General features: G+C 40.6%; 1 protein-coding gene and 1 pseudogene across 4 annotated transcripts in view; one reads left to right on the forward strand and one right to left on the reverse strand.

Moving 5' to 3' along the window:
• The window catches only part of fars2 (phenylalanyl-tRNA synthetase 2, mitochondrial), a 452,664-nt gene that overhangs the window by 421,792 nt on the left and 13,591 nt on the right, over positions 1-17,281 (reverse strand). The gene's annotated exons all lie outside the window — the stretch shown is intronic.
• Positions 14,256-14,377, forward strand: LOC145362048 (small nucleolar RNA U3; annotated as a pseudogene).

Raw genomic sequence — 17,281 nt, forward strand, 5'->3', positions numbered from 1 at the left:
CATTCCAATCTGTTTTTGATTCGTCTCTAGACCAAGGCCCACAAAGGAATTCTGGTGCATACCCTAATTTGTTACTAACTAGTAGACAAATAATTTCACACTCTAATGAACACTACAAAGCAAATCAATAACTGCAACACAGTTTTCTGTTAAATTAAATAGATAACAAACTTCAAGGTGTGATTCTACTCTCACAGCTCCCATCACCTATTGACAAGAAATGTTTGCTTTGCTATTCACTGAGCTCCCCAAGGGCCTGACATTACAAGCACATTACTGAAGGCAATAAATGAAACAAAGGCAAACTTAATGATGGAACAAAAACTTTAACTGGTCTTCTTCACTTCCAGTCAGAGTACATCTTTAAGCATATACCTCTTTCAAAGTGTTGATTTTAGTTAAAAATGTTATTTTAAATTACCTCCGCCAATAATTTTGCATGATTCTGTATTTATGAAATAATTAACAGTTTCCAGGTAAAATTCATTATCTGAAGTACTTAAAGGAAATGGTTATATCTACGGGAAATGCATTGTTTCTACTTTATATTGTATACTGCACAGAGTCTACGTAGATCTCTGTTCTCTTCTGCCCCTTCCATACATTGCCTTTTTAAAATAGTACAACAGATTCTCTTTCTGTGAGTGATTCTAGTAGTGCATTCAATGTCCAAATGATCTCTTGTGTAAAGTAATTTCTCTAACTTCTCCCTTTGTTCTTTTAGTGTTGATTTCAAAGGAACGTTTGAAATTCACGAGAACCACATTTGCAAAGTTACCTGGCCAAAAGCCTTCATTTTTTTTCAGATCTCTTCTTACTTTTCAGTGCTCTAATGAAGAAGCCCTTGTTTAAGGATTTCCTCATTTTTAAAGCCAATCGTTATTGGCATCCTTCCAATAAATCACAATGATTCTGTACGATCTTCGAAGGCCCTGGCGTTCAAATTCGGGCACAATATTTTAACAGTCATTTATTTGGTTTTACGTACTATTACATTAACTTATATGGCACTGTAGTAATTCAGCCACATGCCAGTTTTTCGTCACCAACACCCTTAATTGTCCACCACAGGAAAAGGCCCCTCCTGTGGCTTATAGTCAGGTAGTCTTCACCTCAGGACCTACAACACCAGTTCAGGCAAAATTACAGACTTAACCCCCACTGGCTGCTCCCCATTGGGTGATCGTTCAATAGTCATGATGTGAAGATGCCGGCATTGGACTGGGATGAGCACAGTAAGAAGTCTCACAACAGTAGGTTAAAGTCCAATAGGTTTATGTAGAATCACAAGCTTTCGAAGCACTACTCCTTCACCAGGTAAATTAAGAGGTAGGTTTCACAAACGTGGCATACACAAAGACTTGTACCTTTGTCTATATATGCTGTGTTCACTCAATAGGGCTGCTTGTACTTCACAGGTGGATTTATTAATGATTCCCCATGGCCTTTGTGATTGCAATAACATCCCTCCCTCTTTAGGCCACACACTAACACTACATACCAATCTGTCCAGCAACATTTCATGAAGAGGCAGTCCAAATTTGCAGTGTTCGGCTAGTTCCCTCAATCTAGCCAAGAACTAAGTTCTTGGGAACTAAGTTCTAAGTTCTTGCATCAGCGTGGCCGGGTTCCCCCGATATTGCTGATGCAATATCGCTGGAGAATTACCAAGGGCTTCAGAACATTGTGGGTTTTTTTAAACCTTGTCTAGCAGTTCATTAACAGCTTTTGAGTCAGGTGCATCGGCATAGGTCAGACTTCGTATCACATTGGAAGTCGGGGCTCTGCAGACTGTTAGCAATATCACTTTTTGTTTTGTCTCCTTCAATGTTGTTAGCATGGAAAAGTAACTCATGAGCTCAGTGTATTGTGCCCACTCACTAGTGTCACAAGGCCTGAGTTTCCCATAAAGAGGCATAGGTTGGCATGGTGGCACAGTGTTTAGAACTGCTGCCTCATAACATCAGGGACCTGGGTTTGATTCCCCTCTTTGGTCACTGTATGTGCAGAGTCTGCATGTTCTCCCCATGTCTGTGTGAGTTTCCTCCAGGTGCTCCAAGTTCATCCCACAGTCCAAAAGACATACTGGTTAGACACACTGGCCGTGCTAAATTCTCACTCAGTGTCTCCAATAATATGTATAATGGCTTTTTCTTACCATTGAAATTCTTGACTGAGGGAACGATCATATTGTCACCAATGTAGTAATTGAGCCATACACCAGTTCCCATCACCAACACCGTTGCACACCAAAGGAAAAGGCCATTCCCATGGATTACAGTCAAGTAATCTTCAGCTTGGGACCTACAACAACTACTATAAAGTAACAGACTTAAATGCCCTACAGTTGCTTCCCATTGTGCAAGCCTCTGCTTGCTCAATAGGGTAGCTTATACCTTATGAGGCCCATTGGTGGATCAATTAATGATTCCTCATGAAATTCACGGTTGTCATAATTGGCACAGAAACAAGCTATTCAATCAGTCAATGCTGATTTCTATGCTCCACTCGAGCCTCCTCCCACCCTTACTCATTAAAATCTAACATAATCATCTATTCCCTCCTCTCTCAAATGCTTGTAAAGCTTCCCCTTAACATGATCTATACCATTCAGCCATTTGTTTGTTTCTGCACTCCTTTACTTCCTTCAAATCCCCATTTATGAAGGCTAGGACACATTTTCCCTTTATAGCACTTTATTAACTTCCCATTTTTAAATGTCTTTCTGAACCATTACATTCTCCACTTCTTCTTAAAACAAAAGATGGTACTATTCCACAGGTGGTCCTCTATTTGTTCTTCCTTTCATAATGCACCAGCTCACATTTCCCTGTATTAAAATTCTTAACATCGATGTGGCTAACCTATTAATGTGTGTACTCCTGTAATGTCCTAACTGCCTTAGGAGTTGTGGGTTTTACAAAGAAAATGTGGCTTGCACACATAGATTTGAACTGACAACAACAGATTTATTGAAGGAGCTGCTGCCTGTACAAAATTAAACTAAGTAGAAACCTGTGAAGCACCCTAATGGCATCATCATCAAATCACGTGATCAGCTCTTAAATCAATCATGCAATCACAAATATGTAATATCTCTCTCCCTTCTGTGGTTATGACCACAATTGCTACAATGTTATATATAGGATCAATAATACTTTAGATACAGTACCGTGCACCATTAATCATCATGCACAGTCAATAAGAAACTCGATCAGGAGGACGTCTATTTCTGTTCTGGAATTTGCTATACTTGACCCTAGAAGAATGATTTGGAACATCAGTAGACATTCCTTCTCCAGGAACTAATTCTGCATCATTCTCACATGGTATAATAGCAAAGACGTAATCTTCAGGCCATTCAATATGTAAGGAGATTAGTTCCAAGAAAAATAGGATGGCAATAGTAGAGGATTTTAACTTCCTCAACATTGACTGGGACAGCCATAGTATTAGAGGCTTGGATAGAGAGAAATTTGTTGAGTGTATTCAAGAGGAATTTCTCATTCAGTCTGTGGATGGTCCGACTAGAGACGGGGCAAAACTTGACCTCCTCTTGGGAAACAAGGAAGGGCAGGTGACAGAAGTGTTAGTGAGGGATCATTTTGGGACCAGTGACTATAATTCCATTAGTTTTAAGATAGTCATGAAAAAAGATAGGTCTGGCCCAAATATTAAAATTCTAAATTGGGGCAAGGCCAATTTTGATGGTGTCAGGCAGGAACTTTCAAAAGTTAATTGAGGGAGCCTGTTGGCAATCAAAAGAGACATCTGGTAAGTGGGAGACTTTCAAAAGTGTGTTAACCAGGCTTCAGGGTAAGTACATTCCTCTTAGAGTGAAGGACAAGACTGGTAGAAGTAGGGAATCCTGGATGACTCGGGATATTGAGGCATGGTCGAAAAGAAGAAGGAGGCATATGAGATGCCTAGGCAGCTGGGATCAAGTGGATCCCTTGAAAGGTATAGAGGGTATAGAAGTAGAGTGAAGAGAGAAATCAGGGGGGCGAAAAGATGACATGAGATTGCTTTGGCAGGTAAGGCACGGGAGAATCCAAAGAGATTCAACAAATACATAAAGGGCAAAACAGTAACTAGGGAGAGAATAGGGCCTCTTAAGGATCAACATGGTCATGTACGTGCAGATCCACAAGAGGTGGATAAGATCCTAAATGAATATTTCTCATCAGTATTTACTGTTGAAAAAGGCATGGCTGTTAGGGAATTTGGGGAAATAAACAGTGATGTCATGAGGAGTATATATATATATATATATAACAAAGAAGGAGATGCTGGCAGTTTTGAAGTGCCTCAAGGTAGATAAAACCCCAGGACCTGAAGAAGTGTATCCCAGGACATTGTGGGAGGCTAGGGAGGAAATTGCGGGTCTCCTAACAGAGATATTTGAATCGACAGCCACACGTGAAGATTGGAGGGTGGCAATTGTTGTGCCTTTGTTTAAAAGGGCTGCAGGGAAAAGCCTGGGAAGTACAAGTCGGTGAGCCTCATGTGTAGTGGGTAAGTTGTTAGAAGGTGTTCTGAGAGACAGGATCTACAGATATATAGGGAGACAAGGACTGACAAGGGGCAGTCAGCATGGCTTTGTGAGTGGAAAGTCATTCTCACAAATTTGATTGAGTTTTTGAAGGGATAACCAAGAAGGTAGACAAGGGCAGTGCAGTTGGTGTTGTCTACATGAACTTTAGCAAGGCCTTTGACAAGGTACTGCATGGTAGGTTGTTGCACAAGATTAAATCTCACGGGATCCAGGGTGAAGTAGCCAAATGAATACAAAATTTGCTTGATGACAGAATAGATGACAGTAGTTGTAGAGAGTTGTTTTTCAAAATGGACATCTGTGACCAGTGGTGTGCTTCAGGGATCAGTGTTGGGTCCACTGTTATTTGTCATTTATATTAATGATTTGGATGAGAATTTAAGAGGCATGGTTAGCAACTTTGCAGCTGACACCAAGATTGGTAGCATAGTGGACATTGAAGAATGTTATCTAGGATTGCAACGGGATCTTAATCAATTGGGCCATGGAGTTTAATTTAGATAAATGCGAGGTGATGCATTTTGGTAAATCGAACCAGGGCAGGACTTTTTCAGTTAATGGTAGAGCGTTGGGAAGAGTTATAGAACAAAGAGATCTAGGGGTACATGTTTATAGCTCATTGAAAGTGAAGTCACAGGTGGACAGAGTGGTGATGAAGGCATTTGCCATCCTTGATTTCATTGGTCAGAACATTGAATACAGGGAGTTGGGATGTTTTGTTGGAATTGTACAAGACATTGGTAAGGCCACACTTGGAATACTGTGTACAGTTCTAGTCACAGCCTATTATAGAAAGGATATTATTAAACTAGAAAGAACGCAGGAAAGATTTACTAGGATGCTACCAGGACTTGATGGTTTGAGTTACAAGGAGAGGCTGGATAGACTGAGAGTTTTTTCTCTGGAGCATAGGAGGCTGAGGAGTGATCTTATAGAGGTCCATAAAATAATGAGGGGCACAGACCAGCTAGATAACATATTTCCCCAAAATTAGGGTAGTCTAAAACTAGAGGGCATAGATTTGTGAGAAGAGAGAGATACAGAAAGGTCCAGAGGGGAATTTTTCTCACAAAGAGGATGGTGAATGTCTGGAACAAGCTGCCAGAGGTAGTAGTAGAGGCGGGTATAATTTTGTCTTTTAAAAAGCTTTTAGACAATTACATGAGTAAGATGGCTATTGAAGGATGTGAGACAAACGCGGGCAATTGGGACTAGCTTAGTCATTAAAAAAAAAGGCAACATGGAGAAGTTGGGCCAAATGGTCCATTTCCATGCTGTAAATCTCTATGACTCTTATAACTCAAATTCAACTAAATCTCCCATAGTAGTATTCACAACATGAGGGACTAAAGAACTTGATACTTCAGGAGACAATTCTGAGAAATCAATTCTAGAAGACAACAACTGGTCAGCATGGCATCAAAGTAGTTCATCTTCAATTGGGAACCATTAAGAAATTGGGCCTTTTTTTTCTTAAATCTATTATTGGCATCCATTTCTCAATTGTGGCACAATTATACACTGATATCCAACCTCCTTAATGAAATGAGTATTGTCTGCATTCACTTTTCGTCAAGCAACTTGAGATTGCTGTTGACATTCTATTATCTCTGAAGTCTCTTAAGAAAATAACAAATCAAACATAGCTCTCAATTTTCTCTTTAAAGTAGTAATGCAGATGAACTTTTGGTAGTCTCATAAGCAATATTTCTATAAAATGCCAAAAAGCTATTCACATGACCTGATGATTAAGGGTTATGGGGAGAGGGCGGGAATGTCGAACTGAGCCACGACAGATCAGCCATGATCTTATTGAATGGCGGGGCAGGCTCAAAGGGCTAGATGGCCTACTCCTGCTCTTATTTCTTATGTTCTTACTCTTTTGAAGCTTTTAAAGAATGGGTCAAGGATTGTACAAACATTTCAGCTAATCCGCTGGTTGATGGATGATAAGGTGCAGATATAATATGATGAATATCATTTACTTTGAGGTAATCCTCAAAATCTTGTGAAGTAAGCTGTGAAACATTACCGGGAACAATCAGTTCCAGTTTACCAAATCGTCAAAGGTTTTTACAAGTTTTTCATTAGTTTGTTCAGGTGTAGTAGATCAGATGATAACAACGTCTGGCCACTTTGAACATGTATCAACCTTCAAACAGACCGGCAAAAGCTCCACGCAATCATTGCTCTTAGGCAATTCCCAAGGGTGCACAAGGAGACAAGGGTAGTGTATTTCTTATTCATACACCGGATTGACACTGTCCCACTTTTTCTTCAATCTGAGTATCCAGACCTGGCACCAAATATAACTACATGCAAATGCCTTCATCCAGATTAAGCCAGGGTGTCCTTTATGTAGTTGTTCAAGGACTCTTCCACACAGACTAGGAGGAATAGTCACTTGGATTTCCTGCAATAGACACTGAATATTGAACAGGCAACTCAAGCTACCTTGACAGAAATGTATCAAATCAGAATGTACACAATGCGATTCAGCTATCGTTCCTTTCAATACCATTTCCATCACAGAATCATTTCTGGTATGTCTCTGAACTTGAGAAGCTTTCACAGGCAAATGATTTATTCACAAAAAATTGAGAATATTAGTAAAACTAGTTAGTCGCATCTGCTCAATAGAAAAAGGTAAAATGATAATGCAGCAGCATGGCAGTATGATTGCTGACACTTCACATCATAAGAGTGCAGATTAGATCAGTAGCCATTTTTGCTATTGACTAGCAGCTAACAACGGTATGCCTTTATACTGCCCAAAAATAGTAGGTAAGGATAGATGGTACGTCAAAATGTGAAATGATGACCATACAAATAATAACACATTTGTATGCCAAAAAGTTTTTTTTCCTGCTTTTGCTAGCTGAGCATAATGAGATTTAGCATGAGCAGAGTACACGAAGCAAAACCCATTGATCGTTCTTCTCGCGAAGGCATAATGTGTGAAACTACTGCTCCGACTGAAGTGTCGCAAGCAAGCAATAATGGTAGCTTCAGATTAAAATGAACCAACACTTTAGATTCCTGCAAAGCATCTTTGACATCATTGGATGCTTTCTCACATTCTGCTGTCCAGTCCCATGACTGTTTCACACAAGTCAGGAACATCTTTTGCCATAATCAATTACTCTTCCTAGAAAGTGCCTCAAATGCATCACATTTGTTGGACGTGGTACTTTTAAAATAGCTTCTAATTTTTCAAGTGTTTTGTGTAGGCCTTTAGCATCAAGAATGCAACCAAAATACTGGACTGACGTCTAGAAAAAGTCACATTTTTCTCTCTTGACAGGTAGATCACGTACTTGAAAATGTTCCAGTGTTGCTTCTAAATTATTCCAGTGCTTTTGTTCATTGGGCCCTGTATTTAGAATATCACCCAGATAACATGATATACCAGCAAGGTCACTTGAAACCTGATCCATCAATCTTTGCAATAGGGCTTGTGCAGATGTCATTTCAAAAGGCAATCTTTTGTAATGAAAAAGATCTTTGTGAGTAACCATGATAAGCAATGGTTGAGATTTAGCAGCTACATTCATTTGTAAATTTGCTTGTAAAAGATCATAGAATCTTTACAGTGCAGGAGGACGCCATTTGGCCCATTGAGTGTCTACCGACGCTCCAAAAGAACACCACAAATATAAACTAATTCATCCAGTTTCATGACAGGTACGAAGGGAGTAGCCCAGTCACTCGTTGTAATTGGCTCTAACACACCAGTATTAAGAAGTTATACTAATTCTTCTTTGAACTTAGGATGAATTGCATGTGCCACCGCACTTGCTTTGAAACTTTTTGGTTGTCTTTATCTTGAGTTATACTTGAACTCTCTTCATTGAGTGAAGTGTCTCTTTGAAAATACCCTTGTATTTATCCAGATGAAGCTGTTTTGGCATCAGCTAATCTATTGACAGCACTCCAGTTAAGCTTTATCTTCTCCAACCATGATTCCCTAAATTGAGCTGGAAAATTACCACGGACCACATGGAGAGGGTACTCCGCTGTTTGTCCCATGACGTAACCTTCTAACAGCAGAATCTCTTCCAACTATGTCCTTAAAATCAGATCAGCTGGTTTTGAAGGATGATGTTTCAGCTTTTGTTGATAGAACATAGAACATTACAGCGCAGTACAGGCCCTTTGACCCTCGATGTTGCGCTGACCTGTGAAACCAATCTAAAGCCCATCTAACCTATACTATTCCAATATCATCCATGTGCTTATCCAATGACCCTTTAAATGCCCTTAATGTTGATGAGTCCACTACTATTGCAGGAAGGGCATTCCACACCCTTACTATCCTCTGAGTAAAAAACCTACCTGACATCTGTCCTATATCTACCACCCCTTAGTTAAAAGCTATGTCCCCTTGTACTAGCCATCACCATCCAAGGAAAAAGGTTCATACTGTCCACACTATCTAATCCTCTGATCATCTTGTATGCCTCTATTAAGTCACCTCTTAACCTTCTTCTCACTAACGAAAACAGCCTCAAATCATTCAGCCTTTCCTCATAAGACTTTTCCACCATACCAGGCAACACCCTGGTAAATCTCCTCTGCACCCTTTCCAATGCTTCCACATCCTTCCTTTAATGCGGCGACCAGAACTGTATGCAAAACTCCAAGTGCGGCCGCAACAGAGTTTTATACAGCTGCAACATTACATCATGGCTCCGAAACTCAACCCCTCCACCGATAAAAGCTAACACACCTTATGCCTTCTTAACAACCCTATCAACCTGGGTGCCAACTTTCAGGGATCTATGCACATGCACACCAAGGTCTCTCTGCTCATCTACACTACCAAGTATCTTACCATTAGCCCAGTACTCTGTATTCCTGTTACTTCTTCCAAAGTGAATCACCTCACACTTTTCCGCATTAAACTCCATTTGCCACCTCTGAACCCAGCTCTGCAGCTTACCTATGTCCCTGTAATCTGCAACATCCTTCCACACTGTCCACAACTCCACCGAATTTACTGTCATCCACAAATTTACTAGCCCATCCTTCTATGCTCTCATCCAGGTCATTTATAAAAATGACAAAAAGCAGTGGCCCCAAAATAGATCCTTGCGGTACACCACTAGTAACTGAACTCCAGGATGAACATTTCCCATCAACCACCACCCTCTGTCTTCTTTCAGCTAACCAATTTCTGATCCAAACCGCAAAATCACCCTCAATCCCATGCCTCTATGTTTTCTGCAATAGCCTATCGTGGGGAACCTTATCAAACGCTTTACTGAAATCCATATACACCACATCAACTGCTTTACCCTCAACCACCTCTTTGGTCACCTTCTCAAAGAACTCAATAAGGTTCGTGAGGCACGACCTACCCTTCACAAAACTGTACTGACTATCCCTAATCAAATTGTTCCTTTCTAAATGATTATAAATCCTATTTCTTATAATTCTTTCCAAAACTTTGCCCACAACAGAAGTAAGGCTTACTGGTCCATAATTACCAGGGTTGTCTCTACTTCCCTTCTTGAAGGAGAGGGCAACATTTGCTATCCTCCAGTCTTCTGGCACTATTCTTGTAGACAATGAAGACATGAAGATCAAAGCCAAAAGTTCTGCAATCTCCTCCCTAGCTTCCCAGAGAATCCTAGGATAAATCCCATCCGGCCACACTTTCCAGAATTGCTAACACCTCTTCCTTATGAACCTCAATTCCACCTAGTCCAATAGCCTGTGTCTCAGTATTCTCTTCGATTACATTGTCTTTTTCCTGTGTGAATACGAACAAAAAATATTCATTTAGTGTCTCTCCTATCTCTTGGCGCTCCATGCATAACTTCCCACTACTGTCCTTGACTGGCCCTAATCTTACCCTAGTCATTCTTTTATTTCTGACATACCTATAGAAAGCTTTAGGGTTTTCCTTAATCCTACCTGCCAAAGGCTTCTCATGTCCCCTCCTGGCTCTTCTTAGCTCTCTCTTTAGGTTGTTTCTGGTTAACTTGTATCACGTCTCATCTTTACATAAGTCTCCTTCTTCCTCTTCACAAGGGATTCAACTTCTTTAGTAAACCACGGTTCCCTTGCTCAACCATTTCCTCCCTGTCTGACAGGTACATACTTCTGAAGGAGGCACAGTAATTGTTCCTTGAACAAGCTCCACATTTCAATTGTGCCCATCCCCTGCAGATTTCTTCCCCATCCTATGCATCCTAAATCTCACCTAATGACATCATAAATTCCTTTTCCACAGCTATAACTCTTGCCCTGCAGTATATACCTATCCCTTTCCATTGCTAAAGTGAACATAACCTAATTGTGGTCACTATCACCAAAATGCTCACCTACCTCCAAATCTAACACCTGGCCTGCTTCATTAGCCAGTACCAAATCCAACGTGGCCTCACCTCTTGTTGGTCAAGCTACATACTGTGTCAGGAAACCATCCTGCACACATTGGACAAAACTTGACGCGTGTAAAGTACTCGAACTATAGCGTTTCCAGTCAATATTTGTAAAGTCCCCCATAACAACTACCCTGTTACTTTCGCTCATATCCAGAATCACCTTTGCGATCCTTTCCTCTACATCTCTGGAACTTTTCGGAGACTTATAGAAAACTCTCAACAGGGTGATCTCTCCTTTCCTGTTTCTAACCTCAGCCCATACTACCTCAGTAGATGAGTCCTCATCAAACGTCCTTTCTGCCACCATAATACCATCCTTGGCTAACAATGCCACACCTCCCCCTCTTTTACCACCTTCCCTGATCTTACTGAAGCATCTAAATCCTGGAATCTGCAACAACCATTCCTGTCCCTGCTCAATCCATGTCTCTGAAATGGCCATAACATCGAAGTCCCAGGTACCAACCCACACTGCAAGTTCACCCACCTTATTCTGGATGCTCCTGGCATTGAGTAGACACACTTCAAACCATCTTCATGCCTGCTGATACAATCCTGCGACCTTGAAACCTTATTCATGATCTCACTACTCACATCATCCTGTACACTGGAGCAACAATCCAGGTTCCCATCCCCTTGCTGAATTAGTTTAAACCCTCCCAAAGAACATTAGCAAATTTACCCCTCAGGATATTGCTACCCCTTTGGTCCAGCTGTATGAAATGTAGGTAGATATGCATGATATAAAAGATACGTACGAAATTAAAGATACAGCAACACCAATATCAATCTCCATCCTAATAGGTTATCCACTTCAGAATCACTCAGAATCTGTGAGATTCATACTCCTGACACAAAGATAAGTGGAACGGCAAATTGTGCGGAGGGTGTGAAAAGTCTGCAGAGGGATCTAGATAGGCTGAGCGAGTGGGCGAGGACCTGGCAGATGGAATACAATCTTGGCCAGTGTGAGGTTATCCACTTTGGTAGGAAGGACTACTACTTACAGGGCGAAAAGCTGCAGCATGCTACAGTGCAGAGGGACCTGGGGGTCCTTGTGCATGAGTCGCAAAAACCCAGCCTACAGGTGCAGCAGGTGGTCAGGAAGGCAAATGGGATGCTGGCCTTCATAGCGAGGGGGATTGAATATAAAAGTAGGGAGGTCTTGCTGCAACTGTACAGGGCACTGGTGAGGCCGCAGCTGGAGTACTGTGTGCAGTTTTGTTCACCACACCTGCGCAAGGATATTTTGGCCTTGGAGGGAGTGCAGAGGAGGTTCACTAGGCTGATACCGGAGTTGAGGGGGTTGAACTATGAAGAGAGGCTGAATAGACTGGGCTTGTACTCGTTGGAGTTTAGAAGGATGAGGGGAGATCTCATTGAGACGTATAAGATGATGAAAGGGATGGATAGAGTAGAGGTGGAGAGGTTCTTCCCGCTCAGAAAGGAAAGCAGGACTAGAGGACACAGCCTCAAGATCAGGGGGAAGCAGTTTAGAACGGAGTTGAGGAGGAACTTCTTCACTCAAAGGGTGGTGAATCTCTGGAATTCTCTGCCCGTTGAAATGGTGGAGGCTACCTCGCTAAATATATTTAAGACTCGGGTAGATAGGTTTTTGGTAGGCAAGGGGATTAAGGGTTATGGGGAGAAAGCGGGAAAGTGGAACTGAGCCACTTCAGATCAGCCATGATCTTGTTGAATGGCGGGGCAGGCTCGAGGGGCTAGATGGCCTACTCCTGCTCGTATTTCTTATGTTCTTATACTGTATGGATAAGACGTTCAATTGGAGCTTTTCATCATATTTCTGGACATCTTTTTCGGCACAGTTGTAATTCTTTTCTTCCATGCTGTGAATTATTTTTGTAGAATGCAATTTTTTCTTCTTGAAGGTACCCAGATTCTTCTTCTGAATATTCTTCTGGGACAGCATGGTGGCACAGTGGTTAGCACTGCTGCCTGTCAGCGCCAGGGATCTGGGTTTGATTCCCAGCTTTGGGTTACTATCTGTGCAGAGTCTGCACATTCTCCCTGTGTCTGCATGGGTTTCCTCTGGGTGCTCCGGTTCCTTCCCACAATCTGAAAGACATGCTGATTAGATGCATTGTCCACGCTGAATTCTCCCTCAGTGTATCTGAACAGGCGCCGGAGTATGGCGACTAGGGGATTTTCAATGTCACCTATTTTGCCACAATTCTTGCATTTATTATCCTTGCTCCAGCATTCACTTGCTAAATGGCCCTTTAGGCACATTTCTGATATTCTTGTAGCTGTTTTGATTTCTTATGGGCAGTTTCCAACTTGTCGACCTTCACTCTTACAGAAAATTGCAAAACCTCTTAGCAGCCAGTTCCATTGACACCGATTTCTACTGTTGTCCTTAAAGTTGAATTATGTTCAGTAAGCAATTTTCTTTGGATAGCCTCACTTAGGTGTCAATAAACTAGATGATCTCAAAGGCTGCCTTCTAAGACGTCTAAACTCACAATATTATGCCAGCCTTTTTAAGGTTCCACAAACTGAGCAGCGTTTTAGCCTTACACTTGATTTCTCAGGTGGGAGGAATGGTGAGCCGTTCCACAATGATCACTGGCTTAGGAGAGTAATGCTCTTCAAGGATCTTTGTCAAGTCATCGCAGGTTTTGGTTCCTGGCTTTGAGCCGAGAGGAAGAGTAAGTTGAAGGTTTTACTTCTATTATAATTAATTATCTGCTGATATTGGATATATATTTACCTTAGAATAGATTGAAGAATCATAGAATTCATTTAAAATAACACTGGAGCAAGCAACTCACCTGCAATTTTATTCACTTGTGCAAAGTACTGAAAACACTCTGCATAGGAACTTCATGATTCATTTTCTTCCTTGAAAACACCCAAGGATACCAACTGATTCACCACTTCTCTTGCAGCTACTAGCAAATCGAGACTGCTCAGCAGATTTTTCTTTCTGCTTTCTCAATCTCTCCCCTTTTTAACTACACAGGCCATTGACGTCATGCGTTTATTTTCTTTCTAACTAACCAGCCACACAGCTGAGCATCCCTTCTTTTTAAATATGCTGCCAGGATATACTACCTGCAATCACATTTCTCTGATGGGAGAAAAAAACAACCTTTTTTAAACCCAGAGATCTTCCACCCGTTTTCTGTTATGTCGTGAGTCTCCCACTTTGCCAGCACAAGCAGACCTGGTAGCTTTGAGGAGACCTTTTTTCTGGTAAGAAACATGATTTTCTTTCCTTTTTATTCCAGTTTGGCATTCCTGGCACTCCAATTTTTAATCCCGTTGTTGATTTTCCCCAGCCTTCTAAGACTATACTTTTAGGGATTATTTCTGTAGTTTCTTACTTGAGAAATGTGTACTAAATTGTCTGGTCTAATATTCGAAGGTGAAGATTCATGATTTTCCTTCCTCCTTAGGATCTTTTCGTGCTCGACAAAATAAAATCCCAACTCCAATTTTCTTTTTGGAATGTCCTAACTATGTTGGGATGTGGGTTTCACAAAAAATAAAATGTGGTTTTGCACACATAGATTCAAACTACCATCAACAGATTCATTGAAGGAGCTGTTGCCAATACAGAGTACAAAATGATACTAAGCAGAAGTCTGTGAAACACCCCATGACATCACTATCAAATCAAGTGATCAGCTCTTAATGCAATAAAATATATAACAACTCCTGAAATTGCTTTCAGTGGTATTTTCAATTGATTATGCTCACTACTTCTTTATTGTTTATAAATTCTGATACTGTGTCTACACGCTTACTACAATGGTCCAAACAGTGATTGGGTGGGACTGGGGTGGGATTTCATTGTATGCACAAGACACAGGAGCAGAATTAGGCCACTCGGCCCATCGAGTCTGCTCCGCCATTCAATCATGACTGATATTTATCTCATCCCTGTGCTCCTGCCTTTTTCGCCATAACCCTGATCCCCTTATTAATCAAAAGCCCATCTATCTCAGTCTTAAAGCCATTCAACGACCTGGCCTCCACAGCCTTCTGTGGCAAAGAGTTCCACAGATTCACTGCTCTATGGCTGAAGAAATTCCTCCTCACTTCTGTTTTAAAGGATTGCCCCTTTAATCTGAGGTTGTGACCTCTAGTTCTAATTTTTCCTACTAGTGGAAACATTCTCTCCACGTCCACTTTATCCGGGCCTCGCAGTATCCTGTAAGCTTCAATAAGATTCCCCCCTTCATCCTTCTAAACTCCAACGAGTATAGACCCAGAGTCCTCAACCTTTCCTCATCTGTCCTTGAAGCAATACTTTGTTTTCCATTTGCTAGCATTCATTTTAATACTTTGTGCCTTAATTTTAGGCATGTTCTCTCAACTACTATATTACATTTGTCAGAAGTATCTTTAATTCTTCTTTTCATTCCTAATCAATCTCACCTTCCCTCAAAAATAATGTTTGCATACCTACAAAATCCTTTATAATTTCCCTCTCAGCTTTCTGAATGTCATTTCTACGCACTTCTAGCCATTTTCCTTCCCTGATTTATTCTCTATAACTCAGTTGATTTTGTCAAATAAGCAGTAAATCTATCACTTCCCTCTTCAGTTTCATTTTGGCACCCATTCATCCAAAAAGTTTCAGCTTTTCCTACACCCGCTTTATTTCACAAGAGAATGTGTCATGTTTGTCTTCTGATCACCTCTTGTTTGAAAGGTCCCCATTCTTTGTTCACTGTCAACTTTTCTATCCAATTTTTGAAGGCTAGTTCACTTTGTAATTCATTGTCTTTTTTACCCAGTTCAAGCACTTTTAATGTTAATTGTTCCCTTTCCTTTTCTATGTTCATACAGAATCTAATTATATTATGGCTTACCCTTACCATGTAAGAAGTCTGACAACACCAGGTTTAAGTCCAACCGATTTATTTGATAGTAAAATCACAAGCTTGTGAGTTTACAATCAAATAAATCAGTTGGACTTAAACCTGGTGTTGTCAGACTTCTTACTGAGTTTACCCCAGTCCAACGCCGGCATCTCCACATCATTACCCTTACCATCGCAGGTGCTCCACTTCATTCCTTAGAAATACCAGTGTCCTTTTCCTTCTGGACTTAGGAGTATATTGATTTAAAAAGCAGTCCTAACCAACATTGTAGAATACAACACTCCTGTTCCCTCACTTCTTTGTCATTTATGTTGCTTGTATATCAATCTTTTTGGATAATTCCAAAGTAATTCACTATCGTAGAAACAGCTTAGCAGGAAGGGAGACCCGACTTGAGGATCTCAACAATTATATTTAAATGGGACATTTAATGTAGATGCTCTAAAGATGCTCTAGAGGATTACTGGAATTAACAATCTCAGTTTAGCTCATCACACTGACATTTTTTACAAAAACAATAAAACTCCTTCTCCTCCTTTAGGAAAAAAAGGACGTACTTTGAATAAAAAGTATCTCTCCTATACTTACATTCTACCTTAAGAGGCAAAATCATCACTCTCTAGCAGATGATGGGACACACTAACAACCTTTAATGTAAATATATTGTACGTACAGGAAAATAATTGTTTTATAATCTCTAACCTCCTTTGATGCTGAAAATTTGTCCTCCTATTTATCTGATCAGATGATCACAGATTAAGTTAAATAAACTAGAGTGTTAGAATAGGTAATATGGCAACTATGCCAACCAAGCATAATGACCTATCTCCATCTTTTTTTCTCCATTTTAAATCCAAGAATTATGCTTGTGCTCTGAAACCTCTGAAATTCAACAATGTTCTCATGCAATGCTCTTGAAGGTTTACATCATGTTCTTTTGGAGAATTTGAAAGGTGGGGTCAGTGACGGGAGGGTTTTCTCTTGAACATGACAGCACTGCTCATATCCCTTTATAGTAAACCATATCTCAGTTAGCTTTAGTTTACATTACTAAGGTAAATTATTACTTTTTGGCTTATTATTCAAATTTCTGCACCATCTCTTTTCTCACAGCTGTGTGTATATAGAACCACAGAACAATATAACACAGCAGGAAGTCAACTAGCCCACTATGCCAATGCCATCTCGTTGGTAGAGCTCTCCAATTAACTGTCCTGTTCTGATAATTTTTACAGTTTCCTTAAAACTTGTCTCTGGTTAATGACTCTATCTCCACTTAGATACCTTTTCTCTTTACCAGTCCAATGCAGTCCTTGTTTTAAAATACTATCAGGAGAACCTACAGAGCCATGCTCTTCCTGTGCACCAAATACTTTCACAAAATAGTTTACTTCCAGATTGTGTGTTAATACTGGCACAAATCTCCTGCTCAATTTCCATAAATTAGAGTCATCTTGGAATGAACTGATATTTATTTGAGC

The sequence above is a fragment of the Carcharhinus amblyrhynchos genome, chromosome 2 (genome assembly GCF_965287045.1).
Source record: "Carcharhinus amblyrhynchos chromosome 2, sCarAmb.v2.hapA, whole genome shotgun sequence".
Classification (NCBI taxonomy): Eukaryota; Metazoa; Chordata; class Chondrichthyes; order Carcharhiniformes; family Carcharhinidae; genus Carcharhinus; species Carcharhinus amblyrhynchos.